The 8,335-nt window shown below is 40.0% G+C and overlaps 1 pseudogene; it reads left to right on the top strand.

Moving 5' to 3' along the window:
- Nucleotides 1-1,246: 1,246 nt before the first annotated feature.
- LOC127669331 (frataxin, mitochondrial-like) lies at nt 1,247-1,986 on the top strand (annotated as a pseudogene).
- The last annotated feature ends 6,349 nt before the right edge of the window (nt 1,987-8,335 follow it).

The following is an 8,335-nucleotide window of genomic DNA, read 5'->3' as shown; positions in this document are numbered from 1 at the left end:
ATGCTGTAAAGACATTATAAGTCAGAATCATTTCCTAGAACATAAAAGAGTACATAATGGAAAGAAACTCTATGGATATAATTAATGCTGTAAAGACTTTGCAAGTCAGAATCATTTCTGGAACATAAAAGAACACAGAGTGGAGAGAAACCATATGGAAGTAATCAATGAGGTAAAGACTTCCTAAGTCAGAGTTGTCTCCTAGAACATAAAAGAATACATACTGGAGAGAAGTCCTATGAATGTAATTAAGTGTGGTAAATCCTTTGCATGTCATTATCATCTTTGGAGTCACAAATGAATTCATGCTAGAGAGAAACCCTATGAATATATTTAGAAAACATTTGCACATTCATATAGTCTCAATCATCATGAAAGAATTCATACTGGAGAGAAATTGTATGAATCTAAGCAATATCATAGCATCTTTGTCATGGGGAGTCCACTGAGATTCAACACTACTCAAATGCCAGTTCAATAAAAATCATAAGAATTTATTTTAATCAGTCTGCTACTGACTGATCAGGGCCAAAGATCTAACTCAGGAGCTGAACTGCCACACAAACCCTCTGAACCCTAAACAAGAATCTTATAAATGTTTTGTTTGAAAATCAGAAACACCTGTGCCAAGGCACATCTACATATTTTTGACCAATCAGGATTCATGAATAGGGACTTTCTTTATGCAGCTGATCTATGTCAACTGATGCAGATTATAGATATTACAGTCTAAGCAATCATATCTACTAGTTCTTTTATATTTTGGATCATGTTTTGAGAAACAAAGATGAATAACATAAGCTGTGGTTTGGAAGTCATTGTGTTTTGGTGAACAGAAGCTGATCTGCTTTGGAAAAGTCCCTATCTCCCCTAGAGCCTGGCAAATTGAACTTAGTTTTACCCTATGATGAAATGGAGACTGATAACAAAAAGGTAGTACTTAGGACATGTTTCTTTTGCTTCTTCCTAATGTTTCCATGTTATAATCATCTTCAATAACATAAAAGTATATATTTTGGAGAGAAAAAACCTACAAATGTAATCAATGTTATAAACCCATTTCACCACACAGTTACCTACTAATACATAAACAAAACACACTGGAGAGAAATCCTATGAATGTAAGCAATGTGGTAAAGTCTTTTCACAACAGTCATTTCCTAAAACATAAAAAAATTAAAAAAAAAATACACACAGAGCGAGTGCTGAGTAGGAGCAACATGTGAGTACTTGCTAGCTTGCCCTGATGGAGTACTGCCTCTCTCAAGCAGGAGGGAACAGATTGGAGATAGTGGTCACAATCAAAGCAGCCAGTGTCATCCGCCATGCCCATTTGAGCCTCTACTACTTGACTTTGGTACTGAACATCAAAAATCAGTGTCTGAGTGGTACATTTAAGGAATTTAGGGACTTTGGACAACCCAATCTCTTTAGACAAGACAGCTTATGAAAGACTCACACAGAAGAGATGCTAGATCCTCTGACAGCGGGTTTTTTTTTTTTTGTTGTTGTTGTTTGTTTTGTTTTGTTTTTTTCAAGACAGGGTTTCTCTGTGTAGCCCTGGCTGTCCTGGAACTCACTTTGTAGACCAGGCTAGCCTTGAACTCAGAAATCCACCTGCTTCTGCCTCCCACATGCTGGGATTAAAGGCGTGCCCCACCACCGCCCAGCTGACAGTGTACTTTGAAGACCTTACACACAAGCCCTATACCCTGAAGGAATATGTTGTCTCCTTTATGGGTGGTATGCTCACCATTAAACTGGCCAGAATCTAGGGACTTAACATGATCAAGAAACAGACCCCCAAACAAGCAAATCTATCCATCTTCTTCCTCTAGTGGCCTCAAGGCTATGCCTGTACAGGGAAGATTGGGTGTACACCTATGAGAGTGTATCTCTGCATGAGTTACTGGCCAGGGAGCTGGCTGAAGCTTAAACACCAAACTGGACTTGTCTTCATTGGCCTATTCTAGAAAAGGCTTTTGACTACCTGCCAAATTCCAAGAGACTAAAAAATAACAGAAGACCCAGCCTCCTCCTGTAGCTGATTTCCCATGTCTGCTACTGATGAGAGTCATACTTTGTATGACAGCTCTGTGAAAAATGTGTGTTACCTTTCCCCCCCACATATGTCCCCTCTGTACCCCCCAAAAAGACATAAGGAAGAGAAAACATAGAAATGTGACCAGTATGGTAAAGACTGTGTATTACGTTGTGGTCTGTAGATATATAAAGGAACACATACTGGTTACAAACAATACAAATGTAATCAATGTGATAAAGCTTTTTGACAACACAAGTATATATGAATACATAACAGAACACATACTGAAGATGTGTGACTACTGAGAAGCAATGTGGGAAAGCCTCTGCATGAAGCAGTAGTCACTGAAATTATGAGAAAAAGCCATGCAGAGAAACATCATGAATGTAGTCAATGTGGTAAAGTTTTACACTCCATAGTATCTTTATACAAGGGTGAATCCATTAGTGTGTAATGAATCTGTTAAAGACTTTATATGTCACAATAGTCTTTGAGGACTCATACTGTATATGATCTATAACTATAAAGCATTTGGTAAGATCTTTAGTCAATGCACTTACATTCAGTTACAGAAGATTATTCTGGGGAAAACTGACAAGTGTTAACAATCTTATCAAGCATGATGATGTCACTCCTTATTTTGTTTGTACTTGCAAGCTCATATGGGCCTAAGTCCTGTAATTTAAACAATAAGGTAAGGCTTTTAGGTTTCTCTTAAATTTCATGAAAAAATTTGTCTAGGTGCAAAGCGTTGGATGTGGATTAGTGTCTTTTCTTTTGCTGTGGTAAAATACAACATCTAAGGCAACTTCTAAAGCAGTTTAATCTGGCTTATGCTTCCAGAGGGATATGGGATCAGGGTGAAAGTGGTAATGCAGCAAGTGTCACATGGCAGCTAAAGCAGGAAGGTCAGAGCTGATATCTGCAAGCTGAAGCATGAAGCAGAGAGTGCAAACTAGAAATGATGTGTTGGTGTAAACTCTCAGGCCCACTAGCCCCAGTGATATTTCCACCAACATGGCAGTATTTCTTAAATCTCTCCGTATGAGAGCACAAGCTGAGAAACACTGATTTCTCTGACTTGAAGTCTACATGCTTCCTGTCTGGTGATTTTGAGAAAGCTGTCTCAAGTAGAACACATGGCTTCCAGCTCCTACCCATGATTGGCTTTCATTTTGAAGCACTGCATTCTAAGGGAAATACCTAGAAAAGCTAGACAATATGGCGGCAGTGAGGTTTATTTAGGGGAAAAATCTGTTGTATGTATGTGTGTAACTTGATTGTGGGTATTTAGTGCCATGACAGATAGCTGCAGACCAGAAGACATCTTTGTAGAGTCACACAACTTTATATGATGATGAGTGTTAGGCTTAGGCCTCCAGCTTTGTACACCATAGCCAGTTCCCACGAGCTATCCTATTCATGCTTAAATAAGACTAGTTTAATCATTACATCATTAAAATATTGTTCTTTTCAGATTGTAAACATTGTCATCTAAGGATGGAGAAAATAAGACCATTTGAATAATAGATCCTATTTGCTAATAAAAAGGATATATTGTTATCTTTGGAGGGAAATGTGTTTGCTTATTGTTATGAGTAAATGCTTGTTCATAACAATACATCAGAACCACAGATGAAGACCAACTAATTGTCTCAGTGGATAAAATGGGTTGCTGCTAAAACTGATGACCTGAGTTTAGTATCTGGGAGACACATATTACTCCTACAGATTTCTCTCTTCTTTTCAGATTTCAACACTTGGCCTATGGCATATGTACAATAACAAAATAGAGCATAAAAATGATTTTTTAAAATCCAAATAAGGGTCAATGAGGTCACCTGAACCCAATGACTTCCTGGTATTCATGTCAAGAACTCACATAGGGGAAGAATATACTATACAGCAATAAGTTGTCCTCTCTATGGCACATGCACACCATGGAACAGCTGTATATACACAAACACAGTTCAAACCTTTTTCATGGATGAAATTAACAAAAGTATTGAACATATGTGAATGGAATTGCCAGTTTGAATTATTATTGTAGCATTTCAAGAAGTACTACTTTCCACCAAAACAATGGAGGTGCGCCTAATGTAGGAATCTTATTTATCCCTTCATTCTCTGATTGGAAGATAGATAATTTTAAAAGTGCATCTCAGCTGGCCTTAGAGTTGTAATCCCAGCACCTGGAAGACAGTGGCAGACCAATCTGTCTTAATTTGAGGCCAGTTTGGTCCAAGACAGTGAGTTCTGAGACTGTACTGACTGTAGAGATATCCTATCTCTAAAGGATTCCATCCAGGAAGAGTATATTTCAAATTATGGAAATTTTTCTAATTTAATCTGATTGGGCTCTGACTGGATTCAACAAAATATACCTTTACTCATACTAAGAGAACCATGTTAACAATAAAAATAAGCAATGTGGGGAATCTATTAACAGAGGATTAGAAAACTATTGAATCCTTCACCAAACATCTAACATGGACTTTAGAACCTTCAGGTGATAGGAAACAGAGTAATAATGGAATATCTTTATCTAGTGCATTACAAGGATATATATATATATATGAGAGCTGGAGTGTTACTAGTATTGCTCCCACTGCATACCCAAGTTTGCTTCCTAGAAGCCACATCTGATGTTGCAGAATTGCCTATATTCTCAAGTCCAGGACATCTCATCCTAGAGCACCAATTATGCAAATGGTGGAAAGGCACTTGCATATTTGATTCCCTATTGTACAAAGGGTATTCTTCATGCATAAGCCATATTTAATAAATGAAATTTGTTTAATTTAGGTGTGTAGGTTTTCCACTGTATATACCAAGGCCTTAACTGGGGTTAGAGTAGGCAAAAAGAGTGCCTGATCCTCCATGATTTGATTACAGTTTTTTTGTTTTATTTTTGTTTGTTTGGGGTTTTTGTTTGTTTTTGGTTTTTGGTTCTTTTTTGTTTTGGTTTGGTTTGGTTTTTTTTTGAGATAGGGCTTCTCTGTGTAGCCCTGGCTGTCCTGGAACTCACTCTGTAGACCAGGCTGGCCTCGAACTCAGAAATCTGCCTGTCTCTGCCTCCCAAGTGCTGGGATTAAAGGCATGTGCCACCACAGCCTGGATGATTACAGTTTTGAGCTGTTTCTTGAGTGCTAGAAATCAGAGATAGGCCCTGGATGAGAAGCCAATGCTCTTAGGGGCTGACCCTCTATTCAGTCCCATGCACATGTCATTAATAGCAGTAAGGTTTAAATGGTTGCTCCTATCTTTACCTCAGCCCTGATAACCTAGAAGTATAAGATTAATAGCCTCATGAAGTAACTTAGACTTGGTCCAAATCTCCACTAAATTAGGGTTAAGTAAAAAAAAAAAAAAATAGAGAGCCGGGCGGTAGTGGCACACGCCTGTAATCCCAGCACACTGGGAGGCAGAGGCAGGCGGATTTCTGAGTTCGAGGCCAGCCTGGTATACAGAGTGAGTTCCAGGACAGCCAGGGTTACACAGAGAAACCCTGTCTCGAAAAAAAAAATAGAGGAACTGACAAATAATTAAATGAAAAGGGGTTGACCATTCAACAAAGCCATGAGACCAGAGTTTATCTCATATTGTAAATAGGGAGCAACCTATTCAGCTCACAAGGATACATGTGATGTGTACCTCTGCTGGAGTTTATGCCTACTTTAAGAAGAAAAAAGGAACTTTCAGGCATGAAGACCAACTTGTCTGAATGGGACTGTATTCTGCTTTCAAGATTCCTGGAAAATATTCAGTTGGGAGCCCTGATGCTGATGACTCCAGATGACATCTTGTTTGTTGTCAGGAGAATTTGAGACTCAAACAGAAGTCATTCTAAGGTTAGCAAAATCAGGCATTTAGAAATAGTCACAGAGCTGGACAGAGGTGGCACACGACTTTAATCTGAGCACTTGGGAGACAGAAGCGGCGCATGCCTTTAATCCCAGCACTTGGGAGGCAAAGGCAGGTGGATTTCTGAGTTCGAGGCCAGCCTGGTCTACAGAGTAAGTTGTAAGACAGCACTTGGGAGGCAGAGGCAGGCAGATTTCTGAATTCGAGGCCAGCCTGGTCTACAGAGTGAGTTCCAGGACAGCCAGGGCTACACAGAGAAACCCTGTCTCGAAAAACAAAAAACAAAAAAAGAAAGGAAGAAATAGTCACAGAATATGGATGACCTATTAGAAGGGGGGGTGCTTTGACTGTGAAAGAAAAGTATTAAAAGGACAGAGAACAATCTTTGGGGTGTACCAGAGGATAATCTGGCTTCTACTGTATTTTTTTTTAATCTACTCAGCTCCCTCCAGGTCTTCCAGTTTTTCCTCTTCTTTGCAACTACCTCCATACTGGCCCATGATAAGCAACAGGAAAAACAAGGCCTAACAACAGAGCTTCTACAGGCTGTCCATCAGTTTCCACTCCTTGCGAAGATGTGTGGTATCCAGAGAATGCAAAGGACATGGTTTGGGTTAGGTTGTTGGAAAGTAGAGGAAACAATGGAAGACCTAGAGGGGGCTGATGGGATAAAAATATATTCAGAGCAGAAGCCAGATTGTCATCTCATATACCCCGAAGATTGCTCTCTATCCTTTTAATCCTTTTTTCACAACCAAAGCTCCCTCTCTTATGGGTCATCCATACTCTGCAGCTCTTTGTGAATGGCTAATTTCTCCAACTTTAGAGTGACTTCTGTTTTGAGTCTCAAGTTCTCCTGACAACAAACAAACTAGACATCATCTGCAGTCGTCAACATTCAGTGCTCCCAGCTGAATGTTTTGCAGGCATTATAGAATCAAAATACAATCCCTACTTGATCATGGTGGATGATCGTTTTGATGTGTTCTTGAATTCGGTTGGCCCTAGGTGCATTAAATCAAGAGGGCTGTCCATGCCCCTCACCTGCTGCAGCACTTAGGAAAACAGGCCCTACACCTAACTGGGGCAGCATAGTACAGCTGGGTTTTAGATAAGCTGGCTCCAAAGGCAGGAGTGTGGGAGAGCCAGCACTACTTCATATCTGATAAGTGGTCAGTGGCATCTGCAAGGGAGAGATTCCCCCCTCCCTTTACCTTTGTCACCTACAGTGGATAAAAGAACTGACCACAACAGGGTCAGGAGACCAGGAGAGCTATCTTTGTCACTCAACTGCTGCAGCACTCAGACAGTAGGCCCTACACCTTGCCTGGACAGCATGATAAAGCTGACCCTGGTTGTAGGGTCTGCTGGTGAGCTGACTCCAAGAGTGTGAGAGGAGGAGAGCCAGTGAGCTAACAAGCTCAGATACCTCTCAAACACAGATCTAGGACTTTGAATTAGCTCACCCCAAAATCTATCCGATTGATGAACAGCTGGGGTTATGAAGGGGCCAGTCCTATGTATCCAAACTACAGGACCTCCATGACGCAGGGCAACAATAGGATATCCAAGAGGCATCCCAGTGACATTCTAATATTGATAGAATAACTGAAGTCACAAGACTCCTACCAGACCAATGAGTCATTGCAATGAATATTTGCAAGAAGTGTGGACAAAAGGCATTGAAGTGAAAATTTTTAGTTTCTTTGGAAAGTTAGTTATGTCAAATGATGTTTTGCTGGGACACACAGGTAAAAGGATGTCTTGCTAAAGCAAACACTTGAAAAGAATGTTTTCCTGAAACTGACACAGGTGAAAGGATGTTTTGAAATACCAAACACATGTAGGGACGTGTGATAGAGTATTAATATGACCCAATAGACAGTAGGCGATGAACATTGGGCATTGGTTTGGTTTGCTCTGCCTAGCTATTCTTTGCTAATGACACATATGTGTTGGTTGGCTTACATAGCATTGTTGAACTTGTGGTAACAATGATACTACCCAAGAATCTCACCCAAGAACTGCTTGTGAGGTTCCTGCTTCAATGACCTTACCTCAGGTTCATTGGTGAGCTTTGCAGTTCCTTCAGACAAGAATATCAGATTCCCTAGAAATGGAGTTGTGGATAGTCATGGGCCACAATATGGATTCTGGGAATTAAATCCAGGTCTTCTGCAAGTGCAACAAGTACTCTTAACCACTGAGCCATCTTTCCAGTCCTAGAATGCTCTTTAAAAAATACATATAACCAAGTCTGATTAGTGCTGCTTGCATACACACAATTCATATGCAGAGTTCTCTATCCAGGGACCCCATCACTGAGAAAAATGATAGGCAACTTCATTGGTTCACTGGTAGGCAACTCAATGAAATTTAAAAAGCCTATATTGTTTTGGGAAGCCTATTAACAAACATTTCAAGGGT

This window comes from Apodemus sylvaticus, chromosome 19, assembly GCF_947179515.1.
Source record: "Apodemus sylvaticus chromosome 19, mApoSyl1.1, whole genome shotgun sequence".
In the NCBI taxonomy this organism is placed as follows: Eukaryota; Metazoa; Chordata; class Mammalia; order Rodentia; family Muridae; genus Apodemus; species Apodemus sylvaticus.
This window is presented reverse-complemented; position numbering and strand designations above follow the sequence as displayed.